Genomic DNA, 20,677 nt, shown 5'->3' with positions numbered 1-20,677 from the left:
GAATTCTGGCCCTGATAGGCAGCCAGTGCAGTGATCTCAATGTGCTGGAGGCAGAACAAGTACGGGGTAGGCCAACAATAGCTCTCGCCGCAGCGTTCTGAACACGTTGGAGGCGGGTAACCTCAGCCACATTGGACCCTACCAGAAGAGAGCTGGCATAGTCCAGGCGAGATAACACTGTAGCCTGGACTATCAGCTGCCTGGTGCTATGGTCAAAGAACTTCAAAACAGGGCGAAGCGACCGTAACACACCAAAGCAACAGGCCGCGATTTTCTTCGTGTGGCCAACGTAGCTGAGGGAGGGATCCATCCATACTCCTAAGTTCTTTAATTCCGTGACCGGAAGGGGGGCCGGCCCCAGCTCCATAGGCCACCACCTGTCCCCCCATAGCTCCGATCTCTTGCCTACGATCATGATCTCTGTTTTCTTGGCGTTGAGCTGGAGACAGTTGTTCTTCATCCAGCTCGCCACCGCCCTAAGTCCGCTCTGAAACCTGGGGGCATCCCGGTCCGCATCCCCGCTGATCGTAACCGCTAGCTGAGTGTCGTCAGCATATGAGACCATAGACATGCCCCATTGCTTGACGACCTCAGCCAGCGGTCTCACGTAGAGATTAAACAACGTGGGACTCAGCGAGGATCCTTGCGGCACCCCCTGTTTCAAAGGATGGAATTGGGACTGGAACGGTGGGACGGCGACGCTAAAGAAACGATCGTCAAGAAAAGACCGGAACCACTGGAGGGCAGGTCCACCCAGCCCAATCTCCTCCAGGCGATGCAACGGGATGGGATGCGAAACAGTATCCAACGCGGCGCTCAAGTCCAATAAGACGAGCGCTGCTGTCTGTCCCGCATCCATCACCCTGCGAAGATGTTCAGCCATGGAGAGGAGGGCGGTCTCCGTGCTGTGTCCAGCACGGAACCCATTCTGGGTGGGATCCAAGATGTTAGCATGGATAAGGTGAGCAGAAAGAACTTTGTTGACATGGGCCTCCAACACTTTGGTCGGCCACGGAAGTAAGGAGATGGGCCGGTAGTTTTCAGGTTTATCTGGATCCAGGGACGGCTTCTTCAATATGGGAGAAACCACTGCCCGCTTCCAGCTGGCGGGTACCGTGCTTGATTCCAACGAGATGTTAATCAAGGAATGAACCACGGCCCGTCCCACAAACGACTGCTCTCTAAAAAGAGTCGCTGTAAGCGGATCAGCGGGGGACCCTGATTTGACCTGCAGAGCCAGGAGGTCAAACCCCTCTGATGTCAGCGGGGGCAGCACGTGCAAGGTGGAAACCCCATGGATGTTAATCGGGGGCTCAACCGGAGGTCCTGTACAAGGAAACGTAAGGTAGATGTTTTGGACCTTTTCCAAAAAAAAACGAGCGAGGGCCTCACAGTGAGTGGTGGAACCAGTCGTCGAGATACAGGCACGCTTTGCCAAAAGATCCTTCATCACTTTAAAGATGGTTTTAGAGGGGTTGGAGCTGTTGCCGAATTCAGTAGCGTAATAAGCTGCCCGAGCTTGGCAAACAGCCCGATGGTATACTTTGACGGAGGCGAGATAAATAGCTTTCTTCCCGCTATCGTACGCCTTCCGCCAAGCCCTCTCTGCTCGCCTACAACTACCCTTGAGAGTACGTAAGGCGCCATCGTACCACGGGCTGGAGTCCCTGGAGCTGACTTTACAAGCGGTAATAGGAATAAGGGCGTCAAGCGCCTTGGAGACCCAGGAGCAGAACTTCTCGTAACCCGAGTCAACCAGCCTTGGAAGTTCTAAAGGCTCCTCGGCGAGGACACGATGTAAGTCCTCCAGCCGTAATTTACTCCATTGCCGCCTTGTAACCAGCTTTGCCGGGGGAACCGTAATCATTCCCGGCAAAGGGGTACAGATGGTAACCAAAGAGTGGTCCGTCCAGCCAAGAGGTGTGACGGCGGAGACAGCCACGTCTGCCAGATTGGAGAAAAAAGGATCTAAGGTATGGCCGCCTGTATGGGTAGGCTGTCGAACCATTTGCACCAGTTGAAGGGCCTCCAGGTCAGCAAGAATACCGCTAACCGAGGGGGAGGTAAGGTTCTCAAAATGTAGGTTGAGGTCTCCCAAAATCGAGAAATTAGAGCAGCCTACCACCAAGGAGCTAACCACGTCGGGGAAGGCCGCTCTAAACGCCACATCACTCCCAGGGGGGCGATAAACCACCAACCCTGAGAGTGTGAAATGTGGGGTGACCGAGATCTTAAACACCGCACTTTCACATCCCGCAATGGTCAGACCAGACCAACTACCAGCGAGGCCAGGTCGCATGGCCAACGCAATACCCCCTCCCCTAGTAGATCGGTTAAGGGTAAAAACCGAAAAATCAGAGGGAAATGCCAGGTTGATAATGGCCACATCGTCATCCTTCAACCACGTCTCGGTGATGGCTACGATGTCCGGGGCCTCTTCCTGTATCAGGTCAAACACGGCCTGATAATGCAGCACCAGGGACCTGGCATTCAGGCTGAAGATGCGAAGGGGATGCTCGGCACGGTTCCTACTAAGGGCAACCGTAGGATTTTCGTGTGAGCTCAGGGTAGGGGGATCCAAAGACCACCTTCCACACGCACAGTGAAAGGGGCCCACTAGTGGGTGTATAGGGGGAAGGGTACAACTCACATTTGACCGACCTATACCCCGCAGAGTATCGCCAGAATACACCAGCATGGTAACGAGAGCCGAGACCAACTATCAAAGGCCCCAGGTGCCCGCTGCGCCCTGCGCGTCCTCAGCGCGGACGGGCGCAGACGGGCAGGACTCAGGCACGACTCCGGCTAAGCGACGGCGTCCACTGCGCGTACCCGCTGCGCGGGAGAGGACGACTTTAAATAGGCGTTCCTTGGAGCCGAGCGAGCGTCAATACGCTCCAAGATGGCGCCCGCAAACAAACACCAAAGCCCAAAGCAAGATGGCGCCTAAAGCTGCAACCCCGGACCACCCACGGAACCCGGACCCGCCAAGTGACGGTGCTTTAGTTCAAATTACGTGCGGTAAGAGGGAGGGGGGGGTCTATGCCCAAGTCCTGCTGAAAGCAGGGGAACAATAAAAGCCAGAATGACACAAAGCAAAACTAGAGTTAAAAATGCAGAGCGAACAGAGCGCTCGTACCAGCGCGCTAAAGGTAGAAGAGGTACCTGACCAGAGTCCCAATACCGAGTCCGCCTTAAATAGGCGTTCCTTTGAGCCGAGCGAGCGTCAATACGCTCCAAGATGGCGCCCGCAAACAAACACCAAAGCCCAAAGCAAGATGGCGCCTAAAGCTGCAACCCCGGACCACCCACGGAACCCGGACCCGCCAAGTGACGGTGCTTTAGTTCAAATTACGTGCGGTAAGAGGGAGGGGGGGGTCTATGCCCAAGTCCTGCTGAAAGCAGGTGAACAATAAAAGCCAGAATGACACAAAGCAAAACTAGAGTTAAAAATGCAGAGCGAACGTTACTATTGCGATTGGTTGTTTCGCTGGTGTTATTTTATTAAAACACTGATCTAGTCTGGTTACCCGTGGCCATTTGCCATCATTGTAATGAAAATTACCTCAAAGGGCTCTTTCAACATTACCCCTTTAATGATTTTATGTTGTGTGTTTTATAGGTTTCTGCCACACTCACTCTCGTTTATATAAGAGAAAAAAACCTTCAAAGAAATGCTCGCTCGAGGTCACACTAACGTGCGTGTTGGACTTACTTCTTCAAAGATCGAACACTGCCGGATTACCTCAGTACTACGGAACGCAGACTGCGGCCGGGTAACTAGCTCTGACGCAGAGGTCTTTTTATATTGATCTTTCATTTCCGGTGTTGGCGTCGGTGCGCCTCCGACATACAACGTATAGTGTCGCTAGGAAAGCTGGGAGATGGAGTACAATCCCATATTGTTTTCTTTCTATGCGTTATTAAATCTGTTACGATTTAACTTCTGCACACCTGGATAGACCATTATCTGTGCTATAACCTATACCTCTTAAATTGGTGACAGTTATTTTTAGTTTTTGTGTAATCTGCATGCTGCAGAAATCTTTGCCTGAAATGAACTTCATTTAGCTGGGGGTATCATGATGTCAATGTGTGTACGGCGGCGTTTTTACTCTCGTGGTGGATAGTGGGTTAATTTCTATTCTGGGTTATGGAGATTACTGAATATTATCACTAATCTCGGTGCATACCGGCGGGTTTGTGTGTGTGAGCGATTGGGACAATAAAGATTTCTATTCAAAACGGACACATATTCCTGTGGACCGGGGATTTTGATCAATAAACGTAGTTCATCGCGATGAGTTAGTTAGTCTGTGCGACCGATTGGGACAATGAAGATTTTTCTTCAAAACGGACACATATTCCTTTGAATCAGTCCGTTTTGAGAAATCGTCTCACATGGTGCATGTGTAGGGTGAATGATGGATTTAACCCAGATTTCTTGACTGGGGGTGAATGTTTTGATTTGTTCTGCGTTCCGTCCATCAATTGTGTGTCTTTTGCTTTCTCGCCCTAAGTGCTCCAGGTATGCTCAGACGTGAGTCCTGGGCTCACTGTTCCACTGGAATCAAGCTATCCTGGCTGAAGAGGGGTGGAACCCCGAAACCGGTCCTAGGATGCTTGTTTCCAGTCCAGGGAGGACCTGGCTTGACCGTTCGGGCTGGACTGTTCCCATGAGGCACAGGGTCAAGACTGATTTGCATATGGCCAGGTCTAAACTGGGGGTGGCATGGTGAGCAAAAGAATGATGGATTTAACCCAGATCTCTTGACTGGGGGTGAATGTTTTGATTTGTTCTGCATTCTGTCCATCAATTGTGTGTCTTCCACGTATCTCAATTGGCACTTACATATGATAGTGTATACACCATTGGTACTGTTGCAATTTGTGTGTTTCATGAGTTTCCAAGGGGTCCATGGACCCAGGTCTATTTCTTTTTCAGCCTTTGTTTGGGGGCAAACATTGCAATTGCCACAGGGGTAGTGACCCATCACTTAGGGTAGATGCCACAGAGCTTGTACTGTGCGTTCTCCAGTTCTTTTTTGGTCGAGTATGTACCAGGAGGTCTCTAAGTGCTTTTCCTCTCATGAAGGCGAACATTGGTCTCTCCAGCTTCAAGGATGCCGAATTTAGTGTCTTCCAGTGTTGCAGTATTTGTATGTGTTTCATAGGTGGTGACACATACCAGTCTGTTGTTCTTCCTTTTTTTTTTTTTTTTGTGTGTGTGTGTTTCCAATAGTGACTCCCTTGCAATGTATCGTGCTATTTTTCTGGCGGACTTACAAGGATTACATCTTTTTATTAAACAGTTTAAAATGTATTATTGGTCCTTCTCTCTATGAACCTTGGGCATGCAAAAGTGCCAAACGAAAGGGTTAGACCTGTTTCCACAAATTCCTTGGAAATAAAGAGTTTTCATGTTCGAGGTTACTGACCGCATCTATAACTCTGGAGGTTTAGGAGTTTAGATGCTGTACTGAGAGTTAGCAAAACCAACATTTACTTATGATGAAAGAAGACTCAGTCCCTATATTATAAAGTTTTGTTGATCTAATACAGAGTCCTACTAAATTTGTAGGAATCGTATAACTGCATGTACAAAGAGTGGCCAGGGAATTGCACATTTGAAGAAGAGGGCAAAATCTCCGATAATGTCTCCTGGAGGAGTGATTTCCTTAAAGGATGAAAGCACTCACCCACCAATGTTAGGAGGAGCCGTTGTGAAGCTTGTCAGCTTTGGGTGGTTAAGGGTTTGGGACCTTTAAGTAAATCACTCCCCCAGGAGATATTAAATTAGATATTTCCCTCTTTTTCTACCCCTTAATTCCCTGTGCACTTCTTGTACATGCAGCTTTTCTTGAAACTCAACAACATTTTGGCAGTTGGGTACAAAGTCTTAGATGTTAGAGGGGTTGGCACACTACTTCTGCCACTTCTTCTTCAAGCAGGGGACCACTTTAACACTGAAGTATCTTTCAGTCAAAACTTATGTGCTAGCTTCCATCAACTAGAGGATGGACATGTTTGTGTTTTCAGGGACAGTTGGGGCTTTTCATATGTTCCCATCGAAGATGAGTGTCAGTGAAAATTCTACGTTGGAAATTCATTTTTAATGTTGATATCTGACTAAAATGTTAAGTGATACATTGCTTTGAACTCATGCATTTTCCGGTATTGTTTTGCCTAATTAGTATTATAAAACGTTTTTTTGAAGGATACGACCAGAAGCAGAGCTAGTAGATGCTGCTAGAAGTTCAACTTGTGTTTAAATCGTTTTGATTAACTTTTTTTTTTTGTTTTGCACATTATTAAGAAAGTCAGAACAGCGCTCATGTAGCAGGTGAAAAAAAGAAAGAAAAGGGATTGCCAGTAGCTCGGTGCACAGTAACTAATAGCAACAGGAAAAACGGAGATGTAAGGTATGGGGAGTACATCAAACCGTGAGGCAGTATCCCAAGAAGGACAGAGCAGTGCTGGCAAATCACGGCACCAATAATTCATGTACAGTGCAGTTCAAACTCAACCAGGGACATAGGGCACAACAAAATGAGGACAGCATAAGCGAAGGAAGGGTAGGTGAGTCGCTCAAGGCCTACTGCCGCATCCAATGTAGCCGGGGGGGCCAAAAACTGCCAGGACCTAGTGACAGTGAGGCTTTGAGACAGAGGGGCTAAATCAGCTCGGGTGTCGGCGTTAGTCCGCATTCACGCCAGTGGGTGATATACCCTGAAGGATAACCCTTTGTGATGTAGTCGGGTTCCCTGTGTCGGTGTCCACCCCTTGGAGTTTGGAGACCATTGCGTCCCATTGAGGTGCCAGGGGGAGCATACGAATGCCAAGCAGGTCCTCTCTACGTAGCGCCACACCCTCCTCATTTCGCCCAGTTAAGCAGGGATCGGCGGCAAGCAAGTGGGTGGGGCGACAGAGGGGATTTCCATCGCTTGGTGATCAAGCGTTTGGCCGTTATTAGACCCAGGTCTAGAAACCGTATGGCAGCTCTATATTTCTTGTTCCTGCTGAAGAGGTTCAGCATATGGGCTTATATGGGGGAATAGTGTGGGAGGTGCAAGTTGTGAGGGTGACCGTCACAGTGTTCCAGTAGTCAGTCAGAACCGAGAAACTCCAAAGCATATGAAGCATGTCGGCATCGAATTGCTGGCAACGGGGACAGGCCGCATCTATGCGGAGGAAGTACCTGTTGATTTGGGCTGGGGTAAGGTAGGCCTGATGTAATATGAAAAATAGTATCTGCTTGAATCGCTGGTTACGGGCGATGCGGGTCGGGCTGCCTCGGGCAGCCGCCCACTCCCTATCTGTAAACGCCCTCCCCAGGGCTCCCTCCCTATGAAGTCGAAGTCGGGTGAGATCTACCTCCGTGTGTTATTGAAGTGAGGATGCGAACCAGCGCATGAGATGCCCTCCTTTCCTCAGCACGTGATGGTACTGCAAAGTGTGGTGTGTGGGAGGTTCCTGAGCGAGTGTACCCCATTTGGACGCTAACCAAGCTATGAGTGTTCTGTGTAATAGAAACTGCCCAGGGCGTAGGTTCTCCTCCGCTATGAGTTCTTGGAACAGGATAAGAGTGCCCTCCTGAAAAAGGTCCCCCACGTCCTGTATCCTTTCCGAGGCCCAGTGATGTAACTCAGCCGCCGTTGTGTAGGTATCCCCACGTGGAGTTCCCAGCAGTGGGATAGCGGGCGCATCTGGGACGGTGGTTCTAGAGAGGAAAAGACACCTACGGAAGCATTTGTACGCTACAGTGAGGAGAAGAATATCGGGGGGTCTGAGTTTGGAGCAAGGATGGAAAATTTGTAAAAGGTTTTTCAGTGGCAGCCGAGGCCGTAAAGAGGCCGTGTCCGGTAAGTAACGGGAGGACATTCACCTGGCGATCCATTGCACCTGGAAGGCCAGGTAGTAATGCTCAAAGTTGGGTACCGCAAGGCCACCCAGCTCTGTGGCGTGATGTCCCCCATATGAAGTCTCGCACCACCTTTTCCCATTGTTTGAAAAAGGGGGAACGATGATAAGGGGTAAAGTGGCAAAGTAATGAAGAAGGCGGTAGAGAACCACCATTTTGACCAGGGCGATTCTACCAGAGATCGCCAATGGGAGAGTCCTCCAGAAACCCATCTGAGACCGAATCGCCGTGGCAGCCCGGAGCACATTCCCGTTGAAGAGATCGGCTTTGGTGCGATAAAGTCGAACCCCCAAATAGCGAAAAGGGTTGATGCTAACCTATTTCTAGTGTAATGTGAGCTCAGCGCTTTGCGTATTCAGCTTGTTTGATGCTGGGAACTGCTGGCTATAGGCTTTTTAAAATCTCCTCGTTTTGTATTTAATTAAATATTTTGTTCACTATTATACCCTGCTTTTAATTATTAGGTCCCCTGCTTGCACTATAATTGTGTTACTCACCGCTGTTGGGCGGGCCCCTCTCCCGGTCTGATTTAGGACGTTAGGCGGCCATCTTGGGAGTGCTACGTGAAGCCTGACGGCGCCAGCGTGTAGCTCGGACGCTCTAGCTGTCCGAAGGACGATAGACGCTTTAAAAGGGAGGTAAACTGTCTGCTCCACATTGCTAACCTATTTCTAGTGTAATGTGAGCTCAGCGCTTTGCGTATTCAGCTTGTTTGATGCTGGGAACTGCTGGCTATAGGCTTTTTAAAATCTCCTCGTTTTGTATTTAATTAAATATTTTGTTCACTATTATAGCCTGCTTTTAATTATTAGGTCCCCTGCTTGCACTATAATTGTGTTACTCACCGCTGTTGGGCGGGCCCCTCTCCCGGTCTGATTTAGGACGTTAGGCGGCCATCTTGGGAGTGCTACGTGAAGCCTGCCGGCGCCAGCGTGTAGCTCGGACGCTCTAGCTGTCCGAAGGATGATAGACGCTTTAAAAGGGAGTCATGCAGATGCGCAGCGGACTCGCGCAGCGGGATCGCCGGATCTCCGCCGGAGTTACGCCTGAGTTCAGCCCGTCTGCGCCCGTCCGCGCTGAGGCCGGGCTGCTGGGCGGGTTGGACTCGGAGATCCCTCACCTTTCTCATCAGGTAGTGAGGGAATATTCCTTGCGTGAGTTGCTAGCTCTGAGACCACTGCCTCTAGCGTGTCACCTTTGTCTGTCGCCGGAGGAGCTGAGACGTTCCTCTACCTGTCGCACGTGTGGGGTGGGGCTTCGTTTCTCTCCCATAGGTAGGACGAGACCTCGAACTTCTTTAGCCTTGCGGACTATTACTCAACCTAAAAAGGGCTTTCTGATCAATGCTAGGTCGCTTATTAAGAATAATATAGCGTTTCATGAGTTTGTGTTCGATCGGCAACCTGATTGGGTATTCGTGACAGAAACTTGGGCGTCCGATTCTTCTGGTCATGATCTCATACTGGCGGTACCTGAGGGCTTTACGATTCACAGACAGGATAGAGTGGGACGCAGGGGGGAAGGGTTGGCAATTCTCTGTAGAGCCTCACTTCCTTGTACTATAAAATCTCTGTCGGAGACCTCGGACCCCTTTGAGGCTCTGTATTTTTGCATTTCATCTTCTCCTACAGTCTCTTTTACTGGCATTCTTGTTTACAGACCGCCTGGGTCTAGAGCCAGCTTCTGCTCCGAACTATTCCGAATCCTGGAGCCCTACTTTGGTAAATCACATTTTACCATTCTTGGGGATTTCAATTTCCACTTGGACGATCGGGGAGCCAAGGACACCTCTCAGCTGATGGACTCACTGGAAGCTTGTGAGTTCATTCAGCTGGTAAATAGTTCAACTCATCAGGCTGGTCATATATTGGATGGGGTGTTCACTAACGATGTTAGACTCTCAGTTGGCTTTCCCATACCTTTGGCCTGGTCGGACCACCTGGCAGTTCCTCTTGAATTTCTATCTCAGGTCGAAGAGCCCCGTAATTCTGCCACTAGTAATAGTGGTTTGAAAAGAAGCTATAGGAATATCACTAATGAAACCATTGCTCCTTTTGTAAGAGGCTCTGTGACTTCTACTCAGCGAGACGTGGATGAGGCGGCCCAAGAGCTTGCCAAGTCCATTACTATAGCGGTTGATGTGCTAGCCCCTGCCTCCCTGCGGTATGTGGCTCGGCGGAAACCTTCAGCGCCGTGGTTCTCAGAGTCTTTAAGACTCCTAAGACAAACTTGTAGATCCAAGGAGAGAAAATGGCGTAAGTCATGGGATCCCTCTGATAGAGAGGATCATAAACGGATGTTACGTCATTATAAAACCAGAGTGATCAAAGAAAAGCAGGAGTTCTTTTCGAATCTGACGATCTCTCTTTCTTCGTCCAAAGAGTTATTTAAGATCGTGGACTCTTTATGCTCCTTTCAGACACCTGATCCAGTTGTGAGCTCACAGGAGCTATGTAATAACATCTCGGAGTTCTTTTATAAGAAAATTTCGGATATTCACCTCGCCTTAGAGAGTCAGAGGAATTTGCTAGATGATCACTCTCTTCTTAACATTAAGGTCTCAGAGTCTTGGATGAGAGATCCAAATAAGACTCTCACCCTTTTTCCTCTGCTCTCCCTCGCGGGGCTCAATCTACTGTTAGACAGGACTAAGTCTGCCTCTCCTATGGACCCTTGTCCCTTGAAAGTTTTAAAGGACTGTAGGGACATCATTTTGCCTCCATTGTTGGAAGTAATGAATGGGGCTTTGGCCCAGGGTATATTCCCTTCGGCCTGGAAAAAGGCCATAGTGAAGCCTCTCCTTAAAAAATCTTCCCTCGATCCTGGAGTGTTGAAGAATTTCAGACCGATCTCCCTGTTACCTGCTCCTGCAAAGATACTTGAAGCCCACCTCAACCTTCATCTTTCCACCTTTCTCGACTCCTCTGAGTTCCTTGATAGCTCTCAGCATGGATTCAGGAAGGCTCACAGCACAGAATCTGCTCTAACTATGGTGGTCAATAACATTCGCCGCAAGGTTGATCTCGGTCAGACGACCATTCTGGTCCTATTGGATCTTACTGCAGCGTTTGATACCCTGTCTCCCGCTACTTTAACATCTCGGTTACGGGAGGCAGGGGTAGCTGGATCGGCTTTAAGTCTTCTTGACTCTTTTTTACACTCTAGAGAGCAAAGAGTTCTGCTTGGAGAGTTCCTCTCCCCTGCTAAATCTTTGCAATGTGGGGTGCCCCAGGGGTCGGCCTTAAGCCCGACTCTATTCAACATCTATGTGGCCCCCCTTGCAAGATTAGTAAGATCTCAGGGGATGGAGGTAGTGTCTTACGCCGATGACACGCAAATTATGGTGTCCCCAACCCACTCTGTTAGTGTTTCGGCGTCGGGCTTTAGGTCATGCATGCAGTTGGTGGCGGAGTGGATGATTCTGAACTCCCTAAAATTGAATGCCGACAAAACTGAGGTCCTGGTCTTTGGTAAAGACCAGGACATTTGGTCTAGCGAGTGGTGGCCTATATCTTTAGGAACTTGCCCCACTCCGTCTCCATCGGCTAGAAATCTCGGCGTTATCTTTGATACTTCATTGTCCATGAACCTCCAGGTCAATAGGACGGTAGCCACTTGCTGGGGAGTCATCAAGATTCTTAAAAGAATCCTCCATTATCTGTCCCCTCAGGCACGTAAGCAAACCGTGATTGCCCTTGTAGGTTCTAGGCTGGATTATTGTAACGCATTATATGTGGGGATCAATAAATGTCTTATCCAGCGCCTTCAGGTTGTGCAGAATGCGGCCGCTAAATTTGTCCTGGCACTTCCAAAGGACTCCTCCGCAACTACGGCCAGGAAGAATCTGCACTGGCTCCCTATCCACCATAGGATCTCATTTAAACTGCTATGCCTGACTTACAGAGCCCTTTTGGCTGGCCCCGTTGACGCTCTGGGTTCTTTGCTGACCCGCTACATTCCCAGTAGACGTCTTCGTTCCTCAGACTCTAATCAGCTGGTGGTCCCTCGCTCCAGGAAGGTTAGATGGGGCAGCAGAGCTTTTTCCATCGCTGCTCCACTCTTATGGAACACTCTCCCTTTGGAGATTAAGTCCCAACATTCTATGGCGCTTTTTAGGAAGGCACTTAAGACTTGGTGTTTTACAAAGGCCTACCAATAAGTTCCCTCATCTCTCATCCAGTTAGCTCTGTTTGGTTAGGCGCCTTGATGCCCATCTGGGCTTAGTAGCGCGATATAAATCGGAATTCATTCATTCATTCATGCACCAGGCCATAGGCGTGCCCCCCCCAGCGTGTAGCCCGGATCAGGAATATCTTCCAAGAACGGAGAAAGTATGGATTTTGCCAGGTTAACTCGCAGTCCCGAGGCACGCGCAAAATGGCTAAGGGCTTGATCAAGGGAGGAGGGAATGTCATGAAGGTCCCGAGCATATAGCAGCAGATCTGCGTAGAGCGAAATGGTGTGAATGCCATTTCCTAGCTCAATCGACGTGTGCGGATATGGGCCGTCAGCGGCTCCACTGCCAACGCGAACAGGAGCAGGGACAACAGGCATCCCTGTTAGGTTCCTTGTCGCACCCGAATCGGATCTGAGACATATGGGCCTGTCCTAACCCAAACCGATGGATTACGATATAGTAGTTGCACCAAACCAAGTAAGTAGGGACCAACCCCAAAACGAGCCAGAACAGCAAAAAGGAAGTTCCAGGCCAGTGAATTGAAGGCCTTTTCAATGTCCAACACCATGCAGCCTGAGCCTTTCTGGTCAGGAATGTACTAGATCAGGGACTAGCGGAGCCAGCTGGGTGGCCAAGACTTTTGCCAGGATCTTATAATCCGTGTTCAATATTTCAATCAGCCGATAGGAGCGAGGAGACGTGGGGTCCTTGCCAGGTTTCAACAAAGACACCACATTAGTGGTATGCATGGTTGGGGGCAGAGCCCTATCCGAGATTGCCTCCGTGTACATTGAGTGGAGGTGGGGCACCAAATTTTCCGCTTAGGTTTTGAAAAACTCAGTTGGGAGGACGTCTGGCCCCTGAGTTTTACCAGAGGACAAGGAACGCAAAGCGTCTTGTATTTCGTCTTCAGCTAGAGGGGATTCCAGCTCCAGGGACTGGTCTATCGTAAGAGTGGGCAACTCCACCGTGTCCAGGAAGGATCCCACATCCTGAGGTTTGCCCGTCAGGGGGGTCTCATATAAGCGAGTGTAGTGTTCATTCATCAGTGCATGAATGTCTCTCTGGGTGCTTTGCTCCTGGCCAAGGTCATCGAGTAAGAAATGTATTGGGTGCTGGGGATGTTCTTGTCTAATCAAATAAGCCAGCAGCCTCCCAGCTTTGTCTTCGGCAGAGTGAGAACGAATCGAATGCGCCTGATAATTATGGCACCTCAGGTGGTCCAGAAGTGCCCCCGTTCGGTATGGGCAGCATCCAGGCGCTGTTGTCGAGCTGGGTTGGCGACAACCTGCGTCTCGAGTAAGAGCAGCCGTCCCTCCGTGTGGGCCAGTGAGGTGTCTAGTTGTCTGCGGATACTCCAAGTTTGTCCTAGGCGATGACCCCTAACTACGACTTTAAAGGCCTCCCATTCAGTGAGAACCGAGTCCGTGGAACCGGTATTAAGTGCGAAATAACTAGCTATCACTAATTGCAGCGAGTTCCAGAAGAGGGTGTCTTCCAGAGCCGCGGTCTGCAGGCGCCAGTCCGGAATTGGGGGGGCTGCGCCTCCCAGGCCAGGCGCACCACCAAGGGATTATGATCCGAATGTGTCCGACCAAGGTAATCAGTCGTCTTTATCAAGGGGAGGAGGGCTGCGGATGTAAGTATACGATCGAGGCGCACATGTAACTTATGGACCGGGGAATAAAATGAGTATACTCTGGAGTGAGGATGATGTTCCCGCCAGATGTCTGAAAGAGCCCAGTTACCCAACCAGGTTTTTAAAAGGTGAGCATTAAAGGAGGCTGAAGTACTAGTGAGAGAGGGAAAGGAGCGGTCAAGGCAATCGTTGAGCACTGCGTTAAAATCACCTCCCAGGAGCCAATGGGACATCCTTCCACTCGGGCAGTATCTCTGAGAGATCACTCAAAAAGGTACCCTGTGCAACATTGGGGGCATATAAGGAGCCTAGTAAAATCAGTTGGCCGTTCAGTCTGCCTCTCACCAGGACGTAGCACCCCATTGGGTCTGTCAGGACTTCCTTCTCCTCCCATGGAACCCCTGCTCTAATCCATATCATCACCCCTCTAGCCATGGACGAATAGTTGGTACTGTATACCTGGCCACGCCAACGTCGGGGTAAGCGGGTAGCTTCAACGGCTGTCAGGTGCATCTCCTGTAAAAGCGCAACACTCGTCTTGTAACGCTGCAAATATCGCTTAGAGGGTGTTTGAATGCCCCTGACATTCCAGGTTATGACGTTAAGATCAGTCATCGGGTCAGTTGAGGCCGGTATGCCCTGCCCGTGTGCTGTGGGACCCCCCCCGTGCGGTGGACCCCCTTGGATGGGAAGGACGTAGAGGCAGCAGGTCTGTAGGGATGGTGACTTGTATATGGGGAGAAAAGTAATAAAGTGGAGTTGTAGGAAACCATGAAACAGGAAAAGAGCGGAAACCCAACATGAGGAGCTGCCCAAACAATCACGCCAAATCATGGCTATGGAACTAGTGTTGTTGTATGAATTCGAGGGGGGAAATAGACCAGTGAGAGGGAGGAGCCGGTGTAGAGACTGTCCCCTTCAGTTACCCCAAGAGAACAGGAGATATAGCATCATAAAATTAATAAAAGAAACATGCCCTGGAGCAATAGGATGTTCTAATATGTTCAAAATCAAAAGTCAAATAATGCCGTCTGCAGTTTGTGGGGTGTATGTTAAGGCAGGAAAATCTGCCTTTTAGCCAGGATGCCCAGGATAATGAGGGAATTCAGTGCGGAGCGTTAGCAAGACGCGTCCGCCATCTTCTGCGCCTGGCCACGCCCCCGCTGCTAGAAATTCAACTTATTGTAGTTCATTCTGAATTACATGCATATTAACGCAACAAAAAGGAGTTTCAGTGCACAAGATATCTTGAAGGACTTCTCAGAATTCCATTGGTTTTTGACTGCTCATCGGTTAACAATTTCTCTCCTAGAGATTGTTGGAGGTGTGTTTTTATGGTGTGGCTTGACAGATCAGCTGTCACCAGACAATTATGTGAGAATCACATGGATGAGGGCTTTTGCTCTGCCCTCAAGTTGGGAGTCAGGAGTACATGTTTTGATTGTGCAGAAGAAGTGTGCTTGCCCTCCACACAGCTGTGATCATTTTGTTTATTTATCTAGCTTACTGGGCGTGGACTTTTTTAATGGGCACACACATGACATTGCAATGCTATTAAAGTGTATTAGATAACAAGATAATGCATGGCGTTTTTCTCTGGCAGCAGCTCTGCTGTGAGGAGGGTAGTCATTAACCTACATGGATTTTTAGGTCTGGCTTGACAGTGGTACTGTTTCATGACCTTTTAACCTATGACCTGTATTATTCTATAGTTCTTTCAATCCACAAAAATACATATCCAATCCCATGCTTATTTACTTGTAATACTTTGTATTACCATACAGCATTCCGTTAAAACCTGACCTTTTGGCATTGCAAATGGTTGTTGTTTTTGTATTGATGGATTTGTTGGCTCCTGAATATTGTGAAAAAGAAAGAAAGCATAATACTTGAAACTAAGTCCTTACTAGACTGTAGCTTTCTTTTGGGCTACCTAAGAAGCATTACATTCTTGGTGAAAGACCTGTCTTTAACCTTAATAAAGTGCTGAATCTTCTTTTGGGGAAACAGCCACAACAAATATGAAGAATGTTCAGTGCTCAGCACAACACTTAAAATTGTAAAATCCATACATTTCTACTATGTTTATGAAGATTATTGCAGAAAAATGACCTCATTAATTCTGAATAATTTTGGACAAAGTTAAAATAATATAATACGTTATTACATCGTAAATATGCTTCAATAAATCTAGCAAATATAAAATATATTGAAAAAGTATGTTTTTGTGTGTGCTTTAAATTTAAATAATGATTGAACAAACCCGGGCTTACTAAGACTAGCATGAGTGAAAATGAAGTATCATCAGCAAAAGTAATTGCCTTTGAGATTGTACGTTCAATGACCAATCTTGTCTTCAAGAACTTTGACAAATCATTAACCAGTCCAAAAGATACAAGACAATTGAACTCTAATATATTGTATAGTGAATAAACAACTTTAAGTATTGGGCCTGAATTATGAAGATAGGTTTGACTTAAAGCAGGAGATTTCTCTCACGGGAAGAAGTGTAGTGTGGCTCATTCAATTAAGTTCTATGTTGGTGCCTATCTTATCGTTGGCATGGGAGGGATCTTTAGCTTATCGTTCACACCCGAACCTGTTGAACCTCTCATTGGGGTAGGGAATGGCAACTGATGAGAGGTAAACCTTGGAAGTATAGACATCCAGGTAATTTTTTCGTAACTCAGTGGCTGCCACTGTCTCAGTGAGCCCAATTGGGGGCTAACAACTAGCAGTAGGTGCTGTGGAAGGAATAGGTGCTGTGGAAGGAAATTAAATCGGCATCCAATACAGAGTACATGTCGAGAGACTGTGGTATTCATAAGAAGTGTTTAATAAAAGCCAAAACGATCTTTGGAATCTCTAGGCAATTGCTAAGTCCCAGAAGCTCTCTGACTGCATAAGTGATTACATTATTATACTGTTCCAATTGACTCCACAGTTCCTGTAACATTAATTAATCCCAATAACCAATAGGCATCACAGAACTACCAAAAGAGTGTGCTGCAGATTTTCTGAGCTAAATTGGAACCAGCCATTATTTATGGTGCTCAAACTTGGGGCAATAATGACACCCCAACTTGATACACATGAAATCAGAAGCAAACCTGAAGGCCTTTGGTTTATTCAAGAGCATGCCAGTTAGCCAAATTCAGTTGGAGTTCAGATTGATCAGCCTTTCCACATCTGTGGATGCTCATTTTGTTAAGTATTGTTACCACCTGAGAAATGCACCAGTGGGCTCCTTAAAAACATGCATATGAAAAAAGTATCAAGCCAATTCCAAAATCCACGGCAATAATGGTATTATAAATCTGAACTCTCCCCTAAATGAACTGCGATTTTTGGGACAGACTGATATTCAGACTACAAGTGAAGCAATTGTCCAGTGCTTACTCTTAAACTAAAAGCATTGAGTCTTTAAAAAAACAAGGACTAGAGCTGACCTCCTCTCGCCATCATTCCAGAGACCCATTTACAGCCTTATCTAGTTCTGCACTTAAAACAATCCAATATATTCGATTCAGGTTTCAAATTATAACTTTGAAAACAACTGCATCGTTGAGATTCTCACACTCTTGCACATGTTGCATAGGATGTGGACAGTATATTGAGTGTCTTCCTCATTATCTGTATATGCCCGTGTATGATGACTCTTAGACAAAAACGTCTATGCCTGTGTTTTATCCTGCCTTGAATAGGACCCTGGAGGCTTTTGTCTGTTGATTAATGCATATTGAAAGCCCCGTCTTCCATACTGTACATAGTACTTTTTGCATTGTGGTGGCTGTGATCAGACGGTCGTGGAAGAACTGCTTCTTTCTGTTGTGATATTAAGGCATTTCAATGTAAATATTATAGTTGTTTTACCTGTAGAAGTCATTGCACTCTCTTCAGTATCATTCAGGTAATTGAGCTAGTGAGGGATGGATGTTTAAGTAGTTTTGGTAGACCTTAAGTCTATAGTCCCACTGACCTAGTGAGAGTTAGCTTTCCTATCAACTCTTACCTCTAGGCGTTATTTTAAAACACTTTATTCAATCTTTGAGGTGCCCACTTAGCTCTGGTAGAGGCCGGGTGAGCTCCAGTAAACCTTTAGGATCCGGAAGTTAACACCAGTGTACCTTATTGACTACATGACGCTGCCAGTAATGTTTTGTACTTTGTTAATCAAGTAAGGGTTAGATGTCCATTCAGCCCTGGTAGAGTCTGTCGTTGAAAACAATTGCACTTTATTGTTTGGAATGATTAAAGACTTTATACCAATGTACTTTAGTGATTCTAAATGCTGTCTCATATTTTATTAATTATTTATCTCGTCATTGAAAGCTTTAATGAAGGTGTATTCTATTGACGTATGGAGGGGTAGATGTCCATTAAGCTCTGGTAGTGTCTGTTGCCAAAATCAATTACACTCTGTTGTTAAGAATGGTTTAAGACTTCATACAATTGCACTTTACTGTTCTTAATTGCTACCAGGCCTTGTCATGTCCTCATTCTCAGCATTTATGAAGTTGTATGACATGTCATATATGATGCTACCAGTCATGTTTTGTACTTTATTAATCAAGTGAGGGTCAGATGTGCATTCATCCCTAATAGTGCCTGTCATTAGGAACAATTGCACTTCATTGTTTAAAATGATTTAATACTTTCTACCAATGCACTTTGTTTTCAAATGCTGCCAGGCCTTGTCATCTTTTATTTCCAAGTATTCATTTTGTCATCGAAAGCATAATTACCTAGCAAGAGGTAGATGTCTATTCAGCTCTGGGAGTGTCTGTCGCTAAAATAAATGGGACTTAAGCTTAGAAGAATTTAAGACTTCATACTACTGCACTTTACTGTTCTTAATTGCTGTCAGGCCTTGCCATTTCTTCATGCTAAGCATTAGTGAAGTTATATGATGTCAATAGTATTTAAATGTTGGCCAACAGTGTTTCCTTTTTTTTTTTTACTTAGAACAGTGAAGGTCATTGTGTCTTCTATTTTATGTTACCTTTTTAAAAAGATTCTTATGTATCTGTTTTTGATGTCGTATGAGTAGATGATTGTAATGGTTTTGGATAACCAATCAATAAATCTTGATGATGATGGTTCCACGTGATATGTCAAGCCAGTGGGGAACAAGGAAATAGACATTAGTGCAACAGGTGCTTCTCATGCACTGATAACTATATATACATACAAAAATATTTTTGGGGAGAATATCATCACCAGCATGGCAACAGAGTATTGTACCACATATAAGTGTCAAAATTAATGTTCAGGGTCTATTATCTCAACTAGCGAGTTCATTAAATTATTTCTGACCCTTTGTTCCAGTTAGTGGGCCTAGCTATTGAAAAGAATTGTAGCTGTAGGGTTTCTCACACATGGGTGAGGTGCACCTCAGTTAATGAACCACCAGAAAAGGGAAGACTGCTCTGTTCTACACCAAACGTTGCTAGAGGAAGCATGGAGGACAAAGCTGGACACAATGAAGTGACCCACAGACCAGAAATGGTGCCAATGTATTCGACCTTTACCACTGAAAAAAGTCAGGCTAGGATTGTGGTAAGTAATGGATAATTGAGCAGTAAGTAATGTTTTCCAATGTAAAAAGTAGAACAGCTTTTAATGACCCACATATCTGTTTTGAAAGTATGAAAGACCTGAGTAGAAAAGAATATAAAACAATAAGCTGTTGCTGGAACAAAAGAGAGCAGCTCTGAAGTAAACTTTGTTAAGGTTGCTTTAAATAAAGTGTACAGCTAAATTACTGTGTGGATCTTATATGTTGCCGAATTTAAGTGGGAGTATCGGTGCTCATAGAGTAATTAATTGCCCGTTTTCACCAAATACACTAAAAGATTTGAAGAGGCACTCTGTGTGGGGACTTTGTAGGGACACCTTAAACGAGTAATCAAATAGACTTATGCCTGTGGCATGCACACCTTCATGGCTTGTCAAATAGTCACACTAATTTGTAGAATTTAATAAATTCCACATAAGAATTCAGATGGGCAAGTGAGACCCCTTTCCTCTTTACATTACGGCATCTAACAGTATGCTCAACACATAGTGTAGTTACTGGGAGACCCTTGGATAAACCCTGAACTTATTAGAGAACCCTATGTATGATATTAACAGATACATTATATACCTGATTTTCTAACCTCTCTTGTACGTTACATACAATATTCTACAATTTTCATATTTTAGGTTTTCATTTTTTCTACCTTAAAATATTTTTCTTAAAAACGCTCTTCATGCCAATCATACTTGTTTGAAATCTCAGTTTTTGTTATCTGCAACACCTCTATCTGAATCTTTTGGAAGTTGCATTCAACGTCTTGTGATACATCCAAGGGAGGGCGGGGATAACATACAAAAGAGTTATGATAAATTCCACCAATGAAAGCATAATTCAGTAAAATAATAACAAAGCAACAGAAAGAGGCATTCTGGGATGGGTAGTTCGAAAAATCAGAAAGTTAAATGATTGGCGGAATAAGGGGGTGGAGTCACATAGCTTAAAGAGTGAAAGATGACGTAGGCAAGGAAGGAAGGAAAGGTGGCGGGAAGATTTGTAAGAGTAAGTACGGAGAAAAGTTATTGATTGTGATGCTACGTTGAGGTAGAATACGACAGGATTAATCCATTGTTGGTTTTAAATCGATAAGTGTTCCGCCGGGTGGGAGAAGTACGTTTCGGCATGGTTCCTGATGGTTTGTGATTTGTGGGAAAACGTTAATTATGGGTAAATGTAGATCAAGGCATTGCGAAGTAACCTGTACATTTAATTGAGTTATCGACTGTTATGATGTAACAATGTTTTTTAAAAAATTTGCAGTGTATCCCTGATGAAGGGTAAAAGATACCCGAAATGCATTGGATTGTGGATGTTTTAAATGAACCCGTCGTGTTGCAGGATGAAAGGCTTGGATTGGCAAAC

At 46.3% G+C, this 20,677-nt stretch overlaps 1 protein-coding gene across 2 annotated transcripts in view; it reads left to right on the top strand.

Moving 5' to 3' along the window:
• Positions 1–20,677, top strand: part of RCBTB2 (RCC1 and BTB domain containing protein 2) — a 331,364-nt gene that overhangs the window by 43,157 nt on the left and 267,530 nt on the right. The gene's annotated exons all lie outside the window — the stretch shown is intronic.

The sequence above is a fragment of the Triturus cristatus genome, chromosome 8 (genome assembly GCF_964204655.1).
Source record: "Triturus cristatus chromosome 8, aTriCri1.1, whole genome shotgun sequence".
In the NCBI taxonomy this organism is placed as follows: domain Eukaryota; kingdom Metazoa; phylum Chordata; class Amphibia; order Caudata; family Salamandridae; genus Triturus; species Triturus cristatus.
This window is presented reverse-complemented; position numbering and strand designations above follow the sequence as displayed.